Source organism: Mustela nivalis (genome assembly GCF_964662115.1).
Source record: "Mustela nivalis genome assembly, chromosome: 14".
Taxonomy (NCBI): Eukaryota; Metazoa; Chordata; class Mammalia; order Carnivora; family Mustelidae; genus Mustela; species Mustela nivalis.
In genome coordinates this window covers 31,417,937-31,440,309 of record NC_139033.1, presented here as the reverse complement: position 1 = coordinate 31,440,309, position 22,373 = coordinate 31,417,937, and the positions used below count along the sequence as shown (strand labels likewise).

The 22,373-nt window shown below is 39.7% G+C and overlaps 1 long non-coding RNA gene across 3 annotated transcripts in view; it reads right to left on the bottom strand.

Annotated features, from left to right (window-relative positions):
- LOC309848011 overlaps nucleotides 1-22,373 on the bottom strand; it is a 105,886-nt gene that overhangs the window by 66,538 nt on the left and 16,975 nt on the right. For 2 of the 3 annotated variants that reach the window (XR_014302788.1, XR_014302789.1), the window contains exon 3: nucleotides 9,456-9,575. This is a non-coding gene — a long non-coding RNA (uncharacterized lncRNA). Of the gene's footprint in view, nucleotides 1-9,455; nucleotides 9,580-22,373 lie in introns of all 3 variants that reach the window. The other variant, XR_014302787.1, reaches the window with a different exon arrangement.

Here is a 22,373-nt window from a genome sequence, read left to right as displayed (position 1 = left end):
GAATCTCCATTCAATGGCATGTTTTTTTCCCAGTCGTGGACATCATGACCTGTGAAATGGGACCTCCAATGACTATTTGATGAGGGTATCCATTCACAGAACTCGGTTTCTCTAATCCCTTTGTGGTGAGAGCCTGATTTTCACTGTGACAGGGGGAAAGCTTGGGTGAGACCAGAAACAATGTCTACATAAACCAAGGTATACTTAGAACTGTCATTTGAAGGCAGGGGACACTATAATCAATTCGCCAATCTGTCACCAATTGAAAACTCCCATGGATGGCCCAAGACTCCTTTGGCATTTGCCTTGGATGTTGTTTAGAATGCAGAGGACATTCTGTTACTGCACTATCCAAACCCTGTATTTCGAGGGTAATCTAGCGTCCTGGGCAACACACTGACCTAAGTGGGCACAACAGTGGTCACTTTTCCTACACAGCTAATCTGATTTTTCTCCTGAAGGGTCAGTTGCTAGGGTTCCTACATGAGCTAGGGCATTAACTTCTTGAATGCCAGGAACATTTGTTCTGTTCCACGGTCGATTCCCGCAACATCTTTTTCTCCATTATCCTCACTTTCGTGACGATTCCAAACCTTGGTATCCCAATCAGGCTTTGTCACAGCACCTGGACCTTAATCCCCTCAGCCTGCACCCTCTTAGCTTTACTGAAGTGCATGCTAGGGTCTCCAACTGCTTTTCCTGCTCTGCCACCTTGCCTGTCATCCCTGAAGCCAGTAGAGCTGTGGATACCACCCTTCTTCCTTTCACTTCTCTAACTCAAGCTTCAGCCTACCCAGTCCTGGGGCAGCCATTCACCCCTGTGTTCACCTCTCTCTCACGCACAAAGAAGAATTGTTGATTTTTCAATCTGTTCCTGTTTCACTTGTTGTTAGGATGGAGAGACAACTTCCACAATCTTCACCTATGACTTCTTCACTCTTTCTTTATTAGCATTCTAGTTACCTGTTGCCATGTAACAAAGTGACCAAAAAAGGTGTCAGGTAACACAGTGCCAGGTTGCCCAAAAACAATGCAGGAATTTGGGGGCAGTCAAATTGGTTGGTTCTGTCTCTAGGTCTTTCACAGGGTTGTGGTTGCAATGCAAGTCAAGGCTGGAGCCGTCTGAGGCTTCATTGGAGAAAAGTCCACCTTTAAGCACAGTCATGTGATTTTTTTTGTCAGTCACATTGTAAGCAGAGAGTTATGGGAAGAGGACGCCATGACAGGTAATGATTCTGGAGAAAGGTGAATGCAAGGCAGACCAGGTTGGATAAGTATGACAGATCTCACGAAGGAGTTTGGTCACTTTCTTCCAGTGGAGAACACTTGCAGGCTTTGAAGCAGGGAGGGCATGGGAAGCACTTAGTAAAAACTGTTTGGAGAAATGGAATGTTAGTAGCTTCATTGCTTTATAGTGTGAGATCAAAAGGTGTTAATTAGGCTGGCTGGGTGGCTCAGCCAGTTAAGAATCCAACTCTTGATTTCAGCTCAGGTCTTGATCCCAGAATTCAGGAGATTGAGCCCCATGCTGGGCTCCATGCTCAGTGTGGAGTCTGCTTTGGAGTCTCTCCTTCTTCTTTCTCGGCCTTTACCACGTTTCTCTCTCTTGCTCTCACTCTTCCAAAAAATTAAATTAAAAAAAAATTTTTTAAAGATGTTAAATAGTAGGTATAGCAGAAAGACCCATTGGTAGAGGTTTATGTCAAGAGAGACAGAAGGCTCAACAGAACTCAGCTGCCCCTCTGCCTGCAGATCTCAGTAAGCTCTGAGCCTCCACAAGTTTTGGGGCACTCTCTGGTCAGAATTAGTCTCTGAGCTAGCTTCAGAAACTAGAGGACGTGTCCCTGGGCTGGGCTATGCTATATATCAAATATCCAAGCATACCAGCCATTGTATCCTTCCGCTTTGGATGTTTTGTGTAGCTCAGGCAATAGGAAAGTTAATATGTATCAAACACTTATCAGTGGCAATGCCTGCTTTAAGTGCTTTATGTGAATTAATACCTCTAATCCTCATAAGAGTTGCTTGATAAGTTACTATTATTACTCACATTTTACAGATACGATAACAGAGACTCAGAGTGGTTAAGTGGTTCACGGTTACAGACATAATAAAGGGTGATGTTGAAATCCAAGCCTAAGAGTTAAACCGAAGACTTGATCTCAGCCTTCTCATTGATGCTACTTTCAGGGAAATTGCATAAATACTCAAGTTTGGAATTGTGCTTAGATGAATTAAATCTCTGCTGCAGACAGCTCAGGGGAAGTAAGCATAAACAGTCTAATCTAGCAGCCAAGATAAACCATGGTCTATTTTTTTACTGTTTCTAAAGGACATTTTTCCTTGAGTTCCACTGATGCCAATAGGATAAGAGAAACGGATTGTCAAAGTCCCATGTAAAGGCAGAGCATTATTGGTAAACACTAGTGTAATTCTTCATGTTAAGCAGCCTGTTTTGTTCTTTCCACCTCCAGAATCCCTGAACCCCTGAATGTGTCCCTTTTCCAATTCTCTGTCAGATGATTTGCCTCTTCCTCCTCAAAGTCAAACCACACCATAACACATGTAATTAGTCCACTACTTATCGAGACAGAATCTGTATGTCAAAGCAAATCAGTTACACTGCTACATGGGTGTGGCTTAAACGGGGAATAAACCAATGTAACTGACACTGACAATCACCTTTCTTTTTTGTAACACATGTATTCTAGACCAATGGATTACGAAATATGTATCCAAATGTAAGTCTGTGTTTATTCTTCTCAAAATGGGGAATCACATAATTCATATTATATACATATCATCAATTTGTTAGTCTCTAAATCTGTAGCTGTTACATAGCTACTTCTGACCTACACCTATTTCTACTTAACGAGGGCCTTAGGTGTTAATTTTGGTAATTCTCAGCTTGTCGTATGAAGAATGAGCTTTGTCTCTAATTGGACTTGTACAGAGTATGCATCATAAAAAAGAAAAACTAAATATTTTTTCACTTTTACTAAATTAGGTGTATGAACCCTTTCAAGCATATTATCTTATATTTATACCAGTTTTAATAAGTTTGGAAGATTAAGGGCATTACTTCTTGAACAAAGTTGGAGAGAATCGAATGCTTTTTTTTTAGAACGAGTTACAAACAGTATCTTCATAGCTGCCAGGTATGTCATAAATTACATTTTTCCACACTGTTTGTTTTTAAATAAAAGGATTACATACATTGCCAATCTGCTGTAATCTCACTAAATTGCATTTTAACCAAACTCTACAGAATATAATTAAGAAGGGCCTCTAAAGATGATGTAGGCGCACACACAATGACCAGCCATGGTTTCCAGTTCCTGCTTGTACCCACCAGGAAAGAAGCAGATGGTGCCTTCTTTGACACTAATGGACCTTACTCTTTTATTTATTTTATTTTATTTTTTTAAGATTTTTAAAAATTTATTTGACAGACCAAGATCACAAGTAGGCAGAGAGGCAGGCAGAGAGAGAGGAGGAAGCAGGCTCCCCACTGAGCGGAGATCCCAATGTGGGACTTGATCCCAGGACCCTGAGATCATGACCTGAGCTGAAGGCAGAGGCTTAACCCACTGAGCCACACAGGAGACCTGGACCTTACTCTTAATGGTGACTCCTGTAGCCGGAACACAGAGGCCCTGGGAGTACCCAGTGCACCATAGGAATTCTTCCTGCAACAGCCTGACGGGTGCTCATCCAGTCTTCCTGACTCAGAGCCTCTGCTCTTGTGTTTCTCTCTGCTTAGAATAAAAGCAGAAGAACTACTTAGACCTTCGCAGGGGTAGAGCCTCAACTTTAAGCTGACTCAGATAATACTTCCTCAGACACTTACCCTGGTAAATGAAAGAAAGAAAAGAAAAATTCCAGCAGCTCCAGTGACAATGGCTTCTTAGGCCATGGGTTAGGCATTCCATCGTTCAGAGCTCTAACTGTTGAAACATCTGTATTAATTTGCGAGGGCTGCTGTAGCAAAATGCCACAGACTGGGTAGCTTAAACAAAAGACATTGATTTTCTCACAGTTTTAGAGTCTGAAACTCTGAGACCAAGGTGTTGGCAGGTCTGGGTTCTCCTGAGGCATCTCTGCTTGACTTACAGATGGCCGCCTTCTGGCTGTGTCCTCACAGTTCTTCCTCTGTGTGGAAACATCACCGGTGTCTCTCTCTGTGTCCACAACTCCTCTCCTTACAAGGACACCAGTCAGATTGGATCACAGCCTGCCCTGGAGGCCTCATTTTAACTTAATCACCTCTTTAAAGGCCCTATCTCCAAATACAATCACCTCGTACAGTAATGTGGGTTAAGCCTTCACCCAATGAATGTGGACGGGGCACAAATTCACCTCAACACCATTCTTTGCTCAATGGATTCTTTCTGATTTCAGGATGCCCTCTTGTATGTCAATACTTGTCTTCGCAGCATTATCTCATGCCCCTCATGCACAATTCTTCACTGAACTTATTTGGAAAATGTCTACTCACTTACTGTAGCAGAGGAGAGAGTGTGCCTCTTCTGTTTCCTACTGCAGTCGCCACGAGTGACTGAAGTCCTCATTGGGGTCCTCTGAATCCTTTGCTGCAGGATTCAGCAGGTCCTGCTGAATCCTTTGCACCACACCAAGGTGGACATTCCTGTTGATTGCTTCCAACCAATGACACAATGCAGCAATGACACTAAGGCCGATTCTTTCTTATGAGACACATAGCTCCTCTGGCTAGAGACTTTGGTTTGAGAATTCTCATAAGTCTCGGGAGAATGTCTTCAAACTGTTCTGCAGGCTCCGACTTTCCTTCTATCCCTCTCCATCACGGCGGGGGAGAGCTGCACTAGGCTGATAGCTTCCCATCCTCCTCTGGCCGCCTTCTCATTTTCCCTCACAGGCATTTCTCCCAATAATCTCTTGCACATCTAATCATCTTGACATCTTATTGGAGGACCTGGACAATTTGCCTCCACTGAGTAAATGATAGAGGTCTTCTCTTTTCTGAGAACGTGACTTAAATTGAGAGAATGGATTCAAGAGTGGAAATTCTAGCAGGCAAGGGGAAATATATATGTTTTAGGCAGCCGAAATACCCTTGAAATAATTCAGCACTTATAACAAGTACATGAATTTAATTAAAGTGTTTCTTAGACTTCTAAATAAATCATTAGACATTTTAAAGTATAAATTTATTTTATATGAAATTTTTATCCTGAACACAAGAATATTTTATTCCTCTTTATACTTAAACAAAATATACACTTTTTTCCTCCCCAAATTATCAACAACAAGTCCATAGGGGTCTGCAGGGATTAAGACCACACATTCAGGATAAAACCTTCCCATTTGAGCCTTCAGAACATTATCCTCAAACCTAGCCCGAGTCCCACAGCCCCACTAACCCTGCCTAGTCTGAGACCAGCTAGAACTAATGTCATTAAGCCCATTACCTGTTTGTGTCAATCACCACGGGGAGTCCCAGGCTTCCAGGTTTCCCTCACTGCACACATTTTAATCACTGTATGTCTTTGCATACCCTTTATTATGTCTCTTTCTTCCATCTTCCATAACTCCTAAAACCTCTCTAGTGAGCCCTCTGGAATTTATGGTCCATCATAAATAAAACTCCCTACTCTCTTCTTAAAAATTACCTTCCATCCACTCTCAATGAAACTTAAATCTCCTGTAAGGATGTGGCTTCCTTCACTGGTACTCACGCAGAAGCTGTTTTGTCTCCATCAGCCCTCATCCCAGTGGGCTTGAATCTGGCTAAGTGTTCTCTTTGTCCTCACTGCCAATTACAGGCTGCAAGCCCTCTATTGTCCTAAAACTCTGAAACATTGATTATAAGGCCATTTGCCTTGGTCACGTATCTCCAGTCCCTCACTAAATCTGCTCTAACCACAATGGTCTCCGGGATTTTCCTCAATTTCACTGGAAAATGCCATTGTTGGGATCATAGTACTTCTTACTCCCTTTCCTATAACATGTTCTCAAATATTTGTTTAAGTTGGCTTGTCTCTTCATCATCTTATTTAGAATTTTTTTGGTCAAATGTCAAAGAAAGGTATTCTCTCTGCAATGTTTAACATGGCAACTGCTTTCTACAACTTTTCTTATAATCCATTGCTTATATTTTCTCCATGACACCTGTTTTTATTTGTATCCTCTATCAAGACCTTAAACTTCAAAAACATAGATTATGCCCTTCCCCGATGAATAGCTAGAGTCTACTATAAGATAGGTACTCAACTGACATTTACTAGATGAATACAGTAAATTGAATATATGGAGATTATATCTTTCTCCCCTCCGAAGGATAAATTAAATACTCTTTTAAGAAAAATCACATTGCTATCTGTCCTTCAACATATTCCTGTTGCTTTTTCTTTCTGTTATGTGTCTGATATTCTGCTAATAATGCAAACATGAATAAAGCCTGATTTCTTACCTTGACATGTATGTTTTCTAGCTATAAGACAGAAATATATACAGATTATCATAATAATAGGGATAAATATCTATGCATATAGGTTTTACTTTTCTCTGGCAACTATATATAGGATAGATTTGAGGGGGACAAAAGCAGAGACCAGGAAACTAATTTGAAATGCACACTATAGCCAGAGGACTATGATGGTCTTAGGTGTGGATGTAGATTGGCTTGTAGGAAAGGCACAGCCTACCCAATGTAAATTGGCACTAGTAGTCTCTTTTTATTTTTTTAATTTAATAAGAGAATACCCAACTTTTGTAGCAACATGGACAGGACTGGAAGAGATTATGCCGAGTGAAATAAGTCAAGCAGAGAGAATCAATTATCATATGGTTTCACTTATTTGTGGAGCATAACAAATAGCATGGAGGACATGGGGAGATAGAGAGGAGAAGGGAGTTGGGGGAAATTCGTATCCTATGTTAAACTTCTTATTTAGAAACATATTTAATAGGAAAAATTCAGGAAAAATAATTTTGATTATATTTAAAAAGTGAGAAAATACAAAAGACTGTGTGATAAAGAGACATTAGAGGAAATCAGTGGAGAAATATCAGAAATTAACATTTCATCTGATAAATGTTGGTGTCTATGTGAGATACCTAGAAGAATATATCCTGGATATTGGTCTCAGTATAAAGCTTGCTGGAGAAGTATATGAAGGAAAAATACATTTGGGAGTTCTCAGTGTGTCTGAGCCTTAGAAATAAATTTAAGCCTTAGAAATAAATGAGATAGCCCAGGATAACATATAAAGCCAAAACAACCAAGGCACAAAGACTAACACTGACAACAAGAACTTGGAACACTTATAGAAAGTGGGATGATTTTATAGAGAGAATAAAATGTCAGAGAGATCACTCTCCAAAAAAGCATAGTATGGTATGACACAAACCAAGAGATTAGAGAGTGTGAAGAATGAGAAAGTAAGCAGAATTCCCAAAAGCAGCAGAGAAGCTCAGCAAACTCAGAAATGACCATTTTCATTGGAATCAAAATTAGGAGACCACCAATGACTACCAAACCAGTTCCAGGACACTGGAGAGAGAAGTAGGCAGGATGCAGGGTCCTGGAGCGCTGAATGGGTTTGGTCAAGTGTGGCAACAACACTTTCATTAACTGCAGAGGACAGCGAGTCATACATGGGGCAGCAGCTGGCTGGGAGATGCCAGGGGAGGCTTAGGTACATTTAGAGGCTAAGAGGAAGAAGCAGAAAGGAGAATGGTGAAGGTGTAGTAGAGAGAGCAACGACGGTAGGAAAAACATTCTGGACAACATCTTTCAGGGGTGGAATAAAGAGCTGAACTGGAGGGGCCAAGAGAGGCCAGAGGACTATGATGGTCTTAGGTGTGGATGTAGATTGGCTAGTAGGAAGGGCACAGCCTACCCAATGTAAATTGGCACTACTAGTCTCTCTCTCTTTTTTTTAATTTAATAAGAGAATACCCAACTTTTGTAGCAATATGGACAGGACTGGAAGAGATTATGCTGAGTGAAATAAGTCAAGCAGAGAGAATCAATTATCATATGGTTTCACTTATTTGTGGAGCATAACGAATAGCATGGAGGACATGGGGAGATAGAGAGGAGAAGGGAGTTGGGGGAAATTGGAAGGGGAGGTGAACCATGAAAGACTATGGACTCTGAAAAACAATCTGAGGGTTTTGAAGGGGCGGGGGGTGGGAGGTGGGGTACAAGGTGGTGGGTATTATAGAGGGCATGGATTGCATGAAGCACTGGGTGTGGAACAAAAATAATGAATACTGTTATGCTGAAAATAAATAAAAAATAAATTACAAAAAAAGAAACCCTAAAAAAAGAAAGAAGTAAGTTTCTTGCTGATAATCATAGGCAAGGGGTTCCAGCATTAAGTAAGACATCTGTGAGAGCTTGGAATATTCATAGAAGGGAATGGAAGAGAGAAAGATAGTGTTTACAAGTCATTGGAATGAAGACACAAACGTCTTAGGGAAACAACCTGCATGGTTGGGTAACATCCTCCAATAATCCTTAGCCATCTCCAACCACGAATGTTAAGGCAGGCGTTGACTGATCCTGATTTAGAGTTTTACTAGGAAAGTGCTGTAAAACAAGGTAACTGAGAGACCAGAGGGGAAAGAAGTAGAATTGATGATTGATCCTGCTTTCTAGATGGGAAGGGAGGGAAGAAAGGCCAGCAGAAGTTGATAGAAAAGGAAGAAAGGGATCAAGAATCTTTAAATTTCTTGCAACCAGAGTAGAAATGATAGGTATAAAATCATGGGAGATTTGGGAGGATGGGAATTCAAGATTAGAGACGGTTCTTGGAGAAGAATCTTTCAGGAACATTTGTTCCAGATGATTTCATATTCAAGAAATTGTCTGATAAGAAAAGGGGTAAATTTTATTAGATTTAAGGATGCCCATAAATTTGAGATTAGGTAGGGTTTGGGAATCCAAAGAAAATATAGAACTATTATAGTTTAATGTCTAGACAAGGGGTCTGAGAGAGAAATAATGTGTTTGAGGGCACACAGATACTTTGTGGAAGAATCTGGATTGGAGCAAGAGCCTCCTGATGGAGAGAGTAGATTTTTTTAGATTTTTTATTTGTTTATTTTAATGTTGCTTCTTGTTATCTAATAATGGGGAGTATGGCAATGCCTTCTGATTCTTTCCTGGAGTTTAGGAATCAAGTGCTTGAGGTACTTGGTGGGCTCTTTGTGAATAATAAACAGTAGGCAAAGTAAGCAATGATAAGAAATGAAGATTTGCTTTTCTTTTGCTCATGAATTCATTCTACATTTTTTATTAATAAAAATCCTCTCTCTCCCTTTTTGCATATACATCTTATAGAAGAAGAAAGTTGTAAGGCTGGTTGGAGATTTCAAAGGAATTTATTATTGTCTTTTATTACTTTCAAATATTAGTCCAAGAGGAAATCTAATAAGCGTATTATTAAAAAAGGAAAACAACTTACATTTGCATATTGAGTTGTATGTGTGTTTGTGGCATTGCTGCAAACATTTTCTCCAAATTTCCCATGTTGACTCAAAGTTATTCTAGAATTCCAGAGTTGGGCCGCTGATATGCTGATTACCTGTCTCCCGTGAAAAGAAAAGTCTACTTTGAAGGTGGTTTAAGGAGCAGCACCATGCACAAATTTGCACACATTATTAGCTCTTTGGCAACAGGTGTCTTGGGAACATAGGACAGGTAACACAACTCACTGAGCTGACTCCCACAATGGATTTTTAGATAGCTTTCAAAAGATAAATAAAATTGCCTTCTCATCACGTGAGGAAGATAATGCACAAGCACATGCCAAAAGACTGTGACTAATTCTACAAAGTCACCTGCCACAAGGAGCAGTTAAGCATACTTGGACTCTTTGTAAGGAGGGAGGTACTCTTTTATAGTAATAGTATGAGTAAGGTAATTTACTGAGTCAGTAATAAATTTTGGCAGATACAGTTAACTCTAATCCCCTTAGATAATTGGTATATATTATTAGTTAAGTAGCTTTAAGGCCTAGTGTAAACTTAGGTTTTACATACACCTAGATACACCTAGATAAACCTGTATTATGAAACTAATGATAATACCTTATACTAGCAAGTTGAAACCACAAATACATTGAAAAAATCATTCACCATGCTCATTGGGATTTATTCCTGGGATGCAAGAGTGGTTTAATATTTGCAAATGAATGAAAAGGACATATATCAAAAGAGAAAGAATAACAACCATATCAATAGAGGCAGAAGAACCATTTGACAGAATTTGTATTAAAAGTGTTAAGGAAATACATTTATTTATCTGGTATTTGAGGCATATGAGTTTAGAAAAGCATTCAAGGTAGGTGATGCTCAACTTGATATAAGACTTAGAGTTTGGGACATGTATGTCAGGTAGAGGAGCATGGAGATATGAAAGAGAGAAGTAGGTTTGGGGAATAATAGCTACTTTTTAATTAATGGAACATAGGATGTGTGTGAAGTAGGGATAGAGGCAAAGCTAAGGCTATGCTGGAGGTAGGCAGGGTCACAGTCCTAAAGCAATAATTGATTAGGTATAGGTCGAGATCAAAATCAATCAAGGAGTATAGGAATTGGAAATATTATTATGCACAACTGAAGTAAAACTTAGAATTCATCAATACTATTCTCTGTAAATATCATGGAAACTGCAGTGGAAGTATTATCTTATATAATATGGTTAAGTTATCATCATTTTCCAATGAATAAAAATGCACAATTTATCTCAAGAGACATGCTTCTTTAAATGACATTGTGTGGCTTATTCTCAGTCCTTAACCTATTTGATTATTTTTCAGTATTTTATACTATGAAATATTATCATCATTGAAAATCTTTCTGATTGGCCTACATAAAACTACACTATCTAATCATTTCTCCAGTGCCTTCTTCAAGCCTGTGCTTCTAGCTTTAGCTAACATTTCTCTTGCCCTTTCAGTAAGTAAATGTGTTAACTTTCCAATAACCTCACTGTGGGCCACCATGATTGCCCCTACACAGCACACTTACCTTCACAGGGACAATCACCTCCCCTCTCGCACTTGTCAAAACCTATTCGAGTCAAGCTCCAGGAAAAATGCTACTCTTTACTCGAAGTTCTAATTAACCATTAAGAGGTCTTCCCTCTTGATCCCACAGGTGTATAACTCTTTAATCCAAGACTAGTCTTGTTACCTTCTCTCTTGAATTATCTATCTGCCACAGAAACCTCCAACACAAGATGTTATCGTCATGTTCCCTAAGACATCTTCTTTGTTCAGTTGCCGATTTCTGCATCCCTCCCTCCCACATATCTCAGGTGGTGGACCTCTGCTAGATATGCAATCTAACCCCAGTGCCCAGCACTAGTTTTGAACAAACCAACTTTCAGGTATCATGTATTTAAGGCATATACCTATGGATACATTCAGTTTTGTTCTAAGACGCGGAACTGTCTACCAGTTACTCAGACTCAGCTACTCAGCCGATCCTTCCCCTATTCCTTTACCCTTGACTGTTCTGTTAATCTTTATGGTAAGGAATAACATCTTCAAGTCCTTTGGTCTCAAATTAGTGAGATCCAGGTCACTGATTGTTCAAGTTCATAGACAGTAGCTGTTCAATAAATGCCTGTTGGATGAGTAAATGAGTGTGTGCATGAATCAGTGAATGAATGATAAAGACTCGGTAGATACACACATTGATTGCCACTGTCCTGTGAAGGACACTCAGCATATATGCCACCCCTCAGGTATAAACTTTTTTTCCACTATGGGGTTTTCCTTCTGATCAGAAGGGTGTGTTATTTGAGGAATGATCTGCCAGAGTAAATCCTGCCCTCTCTGTGTGATAAACAGGAGGGGAGACTCCTACTATAAATGAACTATCTGGTATTCAATAATGTCACTACATGCATAAGTGTGGCAATATAAACCTTTTAAAGCAGTAAGGGAACCTCATGATTATTTACAATTTATCCTTTACACAAATGAGTCTCCTGAGAATAAAAAAAGGTCAAGCTACTTGCCTAAGTTTCAAGGAAAACTGCAGTAGAACTGAGACAAAAGTCATGGTTTCCTAACTTATTATCCAATGTTCCTTTCATTATAAGTACATTTACTTTATGACATTAGGAATGAAGTAATTGAATATAGCTTCATTTTTATGTTCCCCAAATAGTGATTAAATTTTTAGTATGTTATTACTATGCCACGAAATTACCAAGAATCTTGATAAGGATGTATTGTTTAAAGGGTGATTATTTTTTTAATACATCACTCTTTTCTTGACATGAATGAGGGCTTCATGTGATGTTTTTGTCACAAACTGTCGGAGCTGCCCAATAGCTTCTTTAAAAAAGCAGTAAATGTAGAGTTAAAAATTCAGAGTAAATACTTTCTCAATTCCCAAGGCAACAACTTACAAAGGGAAAACAACAGAGGCCAGTGGAGGAGCCCCTAAGATGCCTGTTTTGTGGCCCTAGTGGAACTTTGCACTTCCTGAAATCTCTGGAGGAAGGGAAGCCATTTGTGTTAGTACCGCTGGGGTGAGATGGTCCCTGAGAGCAAGTCAGGGGACTGCTTTGGATGTTGCTCTTTGCTCTTTCCAGCCCCTGTGAGACTTCTCAGCGCACTTGAAGCAATAAAGGAAGGAATCAATCCAACTTTTGTGCTTGTAGAGCAGATTCAGAGATATTCTTGTGTGAAAACATTTTGCTTTCACATTGCTAGAATTTATGGTTGTACTCAGTGCTGTTGTACTAGTTGTTGGGACTGCTGTAAAAAGTACCATGGACGGGGTGGTTTAAACCACAGTTTGTTTCTTCAGACAGGGGTACATGGACTGGCCAGGCTGGCAGCAAGGATCAGGGGAATGTCGGACTTCAGAGAGCTCAGCCTCATGTCTACCCACAGCCATCCACCCCAAGGCTCATAAACCCATCCTTTCGACTAGTACCCTTGCCTTCCCAGAGGAAGGGAGTCAAGGCAAGGATGGTTAAGGAGGCTGCAGGGTCGCTAAAACACAGCAGGGTTGCATTTGGTGGGTTTGTGGTGTTGGCCAAAGACTGGATCGAAAAGTGGCTCCTCTTCCTCATCTTTGCACCCCAGCAATCTCAGGACCAGAGGAACTACCTTCTCCTGTCCTCAGAAGTCACCCATTTTCCTACCTCAGGATAAACGGAAGTTCCTTTTTTTCAGAAAAGAATTTGTTATACTCTGTTATTGTCCTGCACCCAGGAAAATCCATTTCTCTTAAAAATGTTGACACAATCCTTTGAGAATCCTTTACTGGGAATCAAAGTCAAGCACAGCTGGCAGAGCGTGTGACCAGAGCACTCCTGGACGAAATCAAGAGGGAAGGGGACAACTGTAGAACCATGCCTGTCTGTGGGGAGTTTGCCTCAGGCACCACAGAATTGGGGTGAATAACTGTGTATTCAGAAAAATCCATTTTGTTAATTTTTTAGAATAAAATAAAATGATACAAACAGTGTTCATGCAATGGGACAAAATCATTCTGATTTGCCATCAGAGTACCTAAACCTGAACCTACTTAAAAATAGATGAGTCAATCTGCCAGTGAGTCTCGGAGCGCCTGGCAATGGCAGGATTTGTGCTTGGATTATTCTTTTAGTAGATCTGACCAAATGGCATTAAAGTGATTTGAACTCTGAAGTTCCAGCCAGAACCTAAAAAGTCTTTTGCTTGGTTCCCAGTTCCCCCGCTACCTGGAAATCACCGAGTTGAAAACGCCTCCAGTTCTAATCCATTAAAGTTAACAACTTTCAGAGCCATTAGAGATAACAACTTCCTCTGTCACAGTTTCTCATAAGAGCCCCCTGTGAAGGATTTATGCAAAAAGTGGATCAAAGGAAAACAAACAAATTCAAATGTTGTGACACACTGACAGGAGAGATGAGAGGAAAGTGCAGGGTCCAGACTTCTGCATATATTCTGCTCTGACATGAGTCTGACTGTTTTGTCTTTTACTTCAGGATGGAAATCCAAGCCTGAGAGTGGTGATCCAGGCTTTACGATGCATGTCTGTCTTCCCTTGGTGTCCACAAACAATGGCAAGATGGGAAGAGAGCCCGTCATGGCGGAGGCTGCAGTCCTTTGCTGGAAACTCCTTCCTCCAGAGTGGTGATATCCCCTGGACTCCCCCAACCAAGCCTGCCTCTTGGGGGCGTGGAGCTCCACAGCTCCTCCTTCAGAGGTTCTTCAGGGTGAAGCTGTCTCTTGCCGGAATTTGGAATTTGCTTGTTCTAAGGCTTAACTGTATTATTTGTATTCTTTTCCATTTTCCAGTGGTCAGAGAGCACAGCTTCTGCCTCAGAGAATGTGCCCTCCTCTCTTCCTACCACATCCACTCCTTTCTTAGGCTTGACCCAAATCTCTATCTTTCAACAAGAAACAAAATCCACAATATTGTGAAAAAGAGGGCCTTCCTCAGGTGCTCCGTTAAACCTACAAACATTCAACATGTTTTTCTTTATACTGTTGTAGACTTTTAAAACAATTCAATAGGAAAATATCATGTTTAGAGTACAGGAGCTTATGCTTCCATTCTACTTCAGAAACAGTATACAACATTGGACAATAGAAACTGAGTAGCTCATGGACACGAAGTCAGACTCAGGACTGAGCTCAAATCCTAAGAATCTAGGACTGGATAGCTCTGTGACTTGGGACAAATCGCCGACATGTCTGCGCCCCAGCATCCCTGTCTCTAGGATGAGGGCGGGGATGTTACCTACCTCACAGGTAGCAAGTGTGAAGCTCTTAGACTGACAAAAGTTAAAACATTTGCTATTTCTGTTCTGACCCTTTAAGTATTAATCAACCTGCAGATTCCGAGCTAAACTGTACTCATGTTGCTGAGACTAAAGAAAGAATGCTTGTGTCTCTCAGTTGGCTCACAAAGCCATTATAGACGTACTAGTGACAGCGGCAGTCTGCCCAGTGATGATATTCACAGCCTGTCTGAGATAGTCTGAGAGTCACTTTGGAATGGCAGAAACCAGAGTAAAGGGGATAATAATGGTGAAAGGAAGAGACTTGAACATGTGAGATTTAGGAGGGTCAGTCAGAAAAAAAAAAAAAAAAGTCATGTTTTCTGAGTAAAGAGGAACAGGAGAAGAGAACAAGGGAACCAGATCTGGCCAGTCTTACCAATATAGAAAGCAGAGCATAAAGAACAGATGAGAAAAAGTTGTTTCTCTGACAAAACAAACAAACAAACAAAATCAATCAATAATAAAAAAAATATATAAATTAGCTTGCCTGCCAAAGCCATGCCTCCCCGCATTCTAGCCTGGTGGCTTTGGGTGCTGGCTCAGGGAACAGCACCTGTTACGTCACTGGAGATGTCCCTCTCACCTGTTTCCCTCTAGACAGGCACACGTTCTATGCTGTTGTCATGCTTCTAACATATGAGTAACTGCATGAGTAATTTTGTGTGTGTAACACTCATTTTAACAGTTTATTTTTAAATATTTTGGGCTTACTAGAGAGTTGCCATTTTTATAGATCATTCATCCAGCTTCTCCTAATCTGAGCATCTTATGTTACCACGGTACAATTACTGATACCAGGAAACCAATCCTAATGCAATGCTATTTGCCAGTTTTCCCACAATCAGTACAGCAAACTCCAGGAAAATCTAGCTCCTACCATCACACTGTGGGTTAAGATTCAACATACGCATTTCAGGGGAATGCAAACATTCCATCTGTAACACTAAGCAACCTCTACATCAAGGAATACTCAGATGAAAATTTGTTTGACTAGTAAGTAATGAAAAATCCAAGAGAAAATTTCACTTGTTAAAATGATTACAATTTTGCAGTTCTGACAATGAGTAAGATTCTTTTTTTTTCTTTCCCTATAATTTAACAAAAACAAAGTTAATCCTTATGTTTCATTAACAATTAACTTTCAACCGTGACATGCTGCTTACTATGTTTGCCCACATTTTTAAATATCATCCTGAAATTACTGAACCTACATGATGAAAAAAATGTAATAAGTTTCCATGTGGCATGAGATTTTTGAGAATGTGGCAGGATCCTTTGTAAGCCTTATCGCTAACAGAATCTTCTTTCCTTAAATTCACATCATGTAACACCTATAGGAGGCAAACATTCCCTGATGATAGGAGACTAGACCATGGGACCCTTCAGAATACTGTCCTGTGTCTTTATCCATAAAAAAACAAAACAACATACAGTAGGAGGGAGTAGGGCCATTTGGGGGACATCAGGTCCTAAGGGTAGAGCCCTCATGAATGAGATGAGTGTCTTTATAAAAGAGACCCCAGAGAGCTCTCCTTTCCTTCATGAAAGGCTATAAGAAGTCAGCAGTCTGCAGACTGGAGGAAGCCTTCACCAAAACCTTGTCCTCAGGTTTCTACCCTCCAGAAGTATGAGAAATCAATTTCTGTTGCTTTTGAGCCACCCAGTAATTTGTTATAGCAGCCTGCACTAAGACACTTAGCTTGTTACACATTGTAAAATAGAGTTAAAAGTTGAAGTTTCAAGGTCTTTGTTCCTATATACCACACATCTACAATTTTTTGTCAGATTATTTTTAACGTTAGCCAGAGTGGCCAACAAGATTTACGATCTCACTTTTTTTGGTAATAGTTCAAGTAGCATGTTAGGGGAACTCATTCGTAAGTGGACTGTATACAACCCCTAACTGTGGTTGATTTTGATCATCAGCTCAGTTGGTGGTATGGTTGATCTGTACTTTGGCACCATTAATTTTCAAATTATGTCTATTGCACCATAAGGATGATAAAAGCCTAAGGAACTTGAAGTCAGACCGCATATGACTTCAGGGTCATAAACATGTCATGTTGACGACACTACAGTCTGTCAAGCATTCTCATGCTAGCAGAGATCTTAAATCCTTCATTGCCCACTACTTCACATGATACAGGATGGAAAAGATCCCAAGGTCTTACATTAAGCCCACTCTTAAACATCTTGATCTTAACCACTTTGCAGATGTCTTTTTTTGTTCCTAGCATTACCAACTTTGTCTTTTCAAATAAAATCTTCTCCATTTATGTGCTCCATATGACTTTAACTCTCCCCTTTTAAACCACTGGAAAGAGGTTCTCAGTAAATCACCACTTCTCTTTCAAGTTATATCAATATTTAAAGAAGCAAATTTCTTTTAGCTCTTTCGACTGGAAATGGAATTATATCAATTGTTGGCCTGTGAACCATTCCCTTATATATTTAGGGAGTTTTGATGTGAGAAGGAAATGAAGGTCCAGAATTTTAAAAGTTCTCTTTATGATTTAGCTTCTATCCTCCAGATCCTTGATTCAGTGTTTTATACGATAATGTTTTTGGTCGTTTGCTTTAGTCTACTCATCACTGTGGCTCCCTTCTTAATCTTGGATTCACATTTTCAGTTTTATGTTTCCAATCTTAAGCCCTACTGATTCTTCAGCTTGTTTCTTGTTATTGCTTTGCCAGACTCCACATCCTTGTTTTGAGTTGACATTTTAACCAAAAGTTCTGTATGGTCTAGAAAACAGTACTGACTCTTTTTAAATTTTTTTCATTTATTATGACAACTTTATTACTCAAACATAATGTACATCCACTTTGATAGAAAAGGAGATTGCAGTCTTGCCTGCCCTGAAGACATTCAATCTGGTGGAGTAGATAAAAGAACTAGGATACACTACGGAGAGTGTTAGGACTGAGGTTTGGACAAAGTGATATGCCACCGCAGAGAAGGCACAGCAAAAGGAGAAGACCCTCCATTAGCCGGGGGTGGAGTTGGGAGCCATCAGAAAAATTGACAAAGGGGCTGGCTTTTGATCTGAGTCAGGAAAAATTAATAGGAGTTTAATAAACTCTTTCTTCCCTGTCTACTAACTCTTAACTTTTGACAAAAGCTTTGATTTTAAAACATCATTTTTTATCCTTTATGTCTTTCTTCTGTTGCCATCCTATTTCACTTTTTTTCTCATCAGGGCTCACCTTCTTGAAAAAATAGTCTGCTCTATTTTCCTAACAACCAAGCACTCATCCATCACAGCTATCCAGACTCTGCTCCAGCCATGAACAAAGGCTATCTGTCAATTCTCATAGATGACATCCTAATTGCCAAATTCAATACCAACATTTCTTTCCTATCTTATTTGACCTTTCTGTATCACCTGGCACAAGTTACCACCTCCTTCTTGAAACTGTCATCTACTTACTTTCTTGCCACCACTTTCTCTAACTTTCTTCATCTCTGGGTGGTTTTCCTTAGGTAATTTCTCTTCCAATTTGTACTACTTAAAGAATCTTACAGAGCTCTAGGGTTCCCTCGATTAATTAGATACTTTATTTAATAACAGCTAAGTGTATGATCCAGAACTATCTAGAGCTGAGGGCTGGACCTGCATTTGTCTGGAGCAGATGCCCTATCTGCAGGGATATCACTATTCTCATATCTGGGGATACACATTCAGTGTTTGTACAGGGTCTATTCTGTGTAGAGTCTAAGGACAAAGGAGATGTGTACACAACTAGTTAACACATTATATGTGAATATCAGTGGGGTTGTATTTGTTTTCCTTCTTCTTCTGTTAATTTTCTTGGCTGTCTTTTTTATTTGTTTGGCAGAGATAATTTTGGCTTATATACTTATACTTGCTTTTATTAAATCCATTGGGCTTATGGTTCTTTCCTGTTTGCAATATTTCCAGCAGCAACTGACTCAACTCTTATGCAGTCCTCTGTCATGTATTAGTTACTCCTTCTATGTCATTAAGAATAATGCTGAATTGGAAAAGGATGATGATCTATCCTAATAGTACCTCATTAGACACTCCTCTCCAACTGTATGGTGAGCTATTTATTCAGTCCCCGTGACCAGCATCCACTTACCTACAATTCATCAATAACAACTTTAACCAGGCTGTCATTATTTACCAATTTCCCAAATTTCTTTTCTTCATTTTTCTCTTTAAAAAATAGAGCCATATAAAACCCATTATCAATGGCTCATTGATTTTTATGTCCCTCCTTATTTGTTAGCAGGCTTTTATTTTCTCTGCCCTCTTTTTTTTTTTTTTCACTTTCAATTTTTAAAAACTCTACTCACTAGTTCAGTCTGCATGTTTTCCTCTGTCAGTCTTCCCCACTGGAAATTTCCTTTTTCAGATTCTGTTCTTTGGTTCTTAACAGATTTTTGTTTGTTCATATATCTTATAAGTGCCATACTAGACATTAAACTATTGGAGAGAAAGGAAAAGACGATGTGCATGATTTTAAAGTGAGTGTTTCACGAATGATGTCTTTTCAAGATGATAATGAGTGAGAATCACAAACATGTTTTATGAAATTATTTCTTCATGTTCAGCTTTTGGCAGTGCTTATTTTCAGAGATAGTAGTGAACTCCTAAGACACGAAAGGGGTTGGAGGAGCTAAGAATCTTGAGCTGTAGGAGCCACATTTCAAGGACTTTGCTTTGGCTTTGCATCTTGCTGTTGCAACAAAGACCGTTGTCATGGATCAACACCTCCCTAAGTGCTGGAGAAAATGTTCTCCACAAAAGGAGCGCCATCTGCTGAGTTTCATATCTTTTATAATTTTCATATTGTGTTTCATATTGTGTATTTAAATATTTTAATTGCTCATACCTTTTAGTTTTCTTGTGCTTAAGAATTTTTAAAGCAAAGGGCACTACTACAACACATTAAATAAAACAACAGTTACAGGGAGTTATGTGGAAGGATGTGGCAGAAGTTACCTGGATTCTCCAACAAGTTATTGCATGCCCCTTCCCCTACATAGAAAACAATCTAATTAAACTGAATCTTATAGCTCTATAAAGATTACACTCAGAAATTTTGATTTTCAATTACATTTGATTTGTGTCTCCTAAATCAAAGATACTTTCAAATTTCTTTTCTTCTTATCCTTCCAACCATTATATAGACCTTATTCATTATAATTTTACCTGCTTTTTCTATATTAAAAAGCCAAAAATAATTGTGGCATTATGTTATTACATTTCCTTTTCCTTTGAGCATTTCCTTTATGGTTCTCAATATTTGCTGATTCCATTTACTTTGTCATTCTTCAGTGGCACATGAGAACTTAGCATCTTACAGCCTCATTAAGAAAGGTTTTCTTAAGACGGAAATGTGACTATATACAGGAAATTTAAAAAAGTGAAATTCAGCCTCAATAATATTATTCCTATATACCTCATCCTTATCACCTCCAATATTGACTTTTCTTTTCTTTTTTTTTTTTTTTCATTTTGGAAATGGATTTCTTCTGAAATTATCTTCCAACTTTTTTGAGTCTCATCACTTTCAAAACCTAATGAGGAGTAATGGATGCTGGAATTTCTATCCCACAGTAACAACTAGAAAGCAGAATGAAATATATAAATAATTGCTTTCAGATACTGAATAACAGAACCAGGCTCTGACTCTGAGTGGAGGGAAACAAAGTGAGTCTTCTGATTGGCCTTGGCTTTCACTGTGAATTTGCTTTCTGGGCTCTAGTATAGGAAGGGAGAACTCCAGGAGATCACAGAAATTTGTTGCCTTGAAAAGCTAGAGATCAGACACTGGGGAGACCAAAGTGGCAAGTAACTGTGAGGCACAGTGGCACAGAGAATGGAGCTCTACATGTAGAGAAGGAGATCAATGAATATTTACTGGGATCACCTGGAGTCTTGCTGAATACTAAGCTGTGCAAACACTGGTCCTAGAAGATTCTATTCAACCTGGCTCTATTCTAGAAGCAAGCTAGTTCTAGGAAAACTAGCATAGAGCAATAATCAGGAAGCTGTAAGATAAACTGTTCCCAGCTCTCAAAAGTGCTTAGAGACATTCAAGTGCCAACAAAGCAATAATGGAGACACTTTGTTAAACACTGGCAATAATTAGAGAGACCAGAGTGGACATACTTTACTGTAAAGGGTAAAATAGCCCTGGAATAAAGACTATGTAGATAAATTCTGACAAAGTCTAAAATTAATAAGCCTACCAACAAATAAACTCCACTGCCTAATAAAAGACAGCTCTATTTTACCTTTTTAAAGTAAGAATGCAAAACTTAGACTCTTGATAATGTAATTATCACAATGTTCAACATCCTATAAAAAAATCAAGATATGTGAGGAAACAGTGAAATCTCAGTGTAATTTAGAGAAAAATTATAAAGAAATGCAGATCAGGGGAGCAAAGGCTCCTAGGGAGATCGCAGAGTCGGAGGACCCCGGGCTCAGCTCTTGCCACGTGGTCGCCTAGAAAGCGACCACTGGGGTCGCTTCAAACAAATCTGGGGTTTATTTATGCCCCACTGGCATAAATAACTTGGAGAGCAACCAGATATCTGGGAGAATGGACTTTTGGCAGCCTGACATAGACAAGAGGCCACTGCGAAGCAAGATCCTTCAAAGCACTGCCCCAAGCCTGACAGTTTGTGAGCAGCCCAGAGGAGGGCCAGCACCACTCCATAGAGTCCTACCCCGGGAGAGTGGAAGACAGCCACACACCAGCCTGCCTGCAGGCCCTGCCCACCACCAAAAGCTTCTTAGGGGACACACAGGAAAAGTTCCTGCAGTTTGGGACTACTTCGTCTTTGGTAGATGCCCGGTCTGACTCAACTCAAGCCCAGGGCAGCCCCCGACTGGCCCACTAACACCACGGTGACCAGACTCTGCCCACAGCAGGTAGAGTGCCATTGCAGGCAGGAGTGAAGGCAAATACAGCTCTACCACAATGGTAGGGACACCTCTGGGGTAACAACATGTAGGAGACACCCCTGAAGTGGCAGGTTTTAGGGAACGGGACATTGCAGTGTGGGACCTTTTTGTCATAAATGCACTACTTCCAAGTGTGGGAGACGTCGCTGATTTTCCTAACACAGAGAAACAGACACAGCAATAGACAGAATGAGGATACAGAGGAATATGTCCCAGATGAAAGAACAGAAACAAATCACAGCAACATACCTAAGTGAAATGGAGATAAGAAATATGTCTGATACTGAATTTAAAATGACATTCATAAAGATCCTCACTGGAATTGAGAAAGGAATGCAAAACTTCCATGAGACCCTCCACCAACAGAGAGCAGCCTTAAAGAATGAATTAGAGCAAATGGACTTACCAAATGGAAATAAAAATAGACCACCTGGAATAAATAGCAAACAAGAGGAAGTGGAAGAACAGATCAGCCACCTGGAGGACAGGGTCTTGGAAAGTAATCAAGCTGAGCAGATGAGAGAGAGAAAAAAATACACAAAATGAGAATAGATCTAGGGAACTCAGGAACACTGTCAAGCATAACAGTTGCATGACAGGGATCCCAGAAGGAAAGAGCAAGAAAATGGGGCAGATTTGTT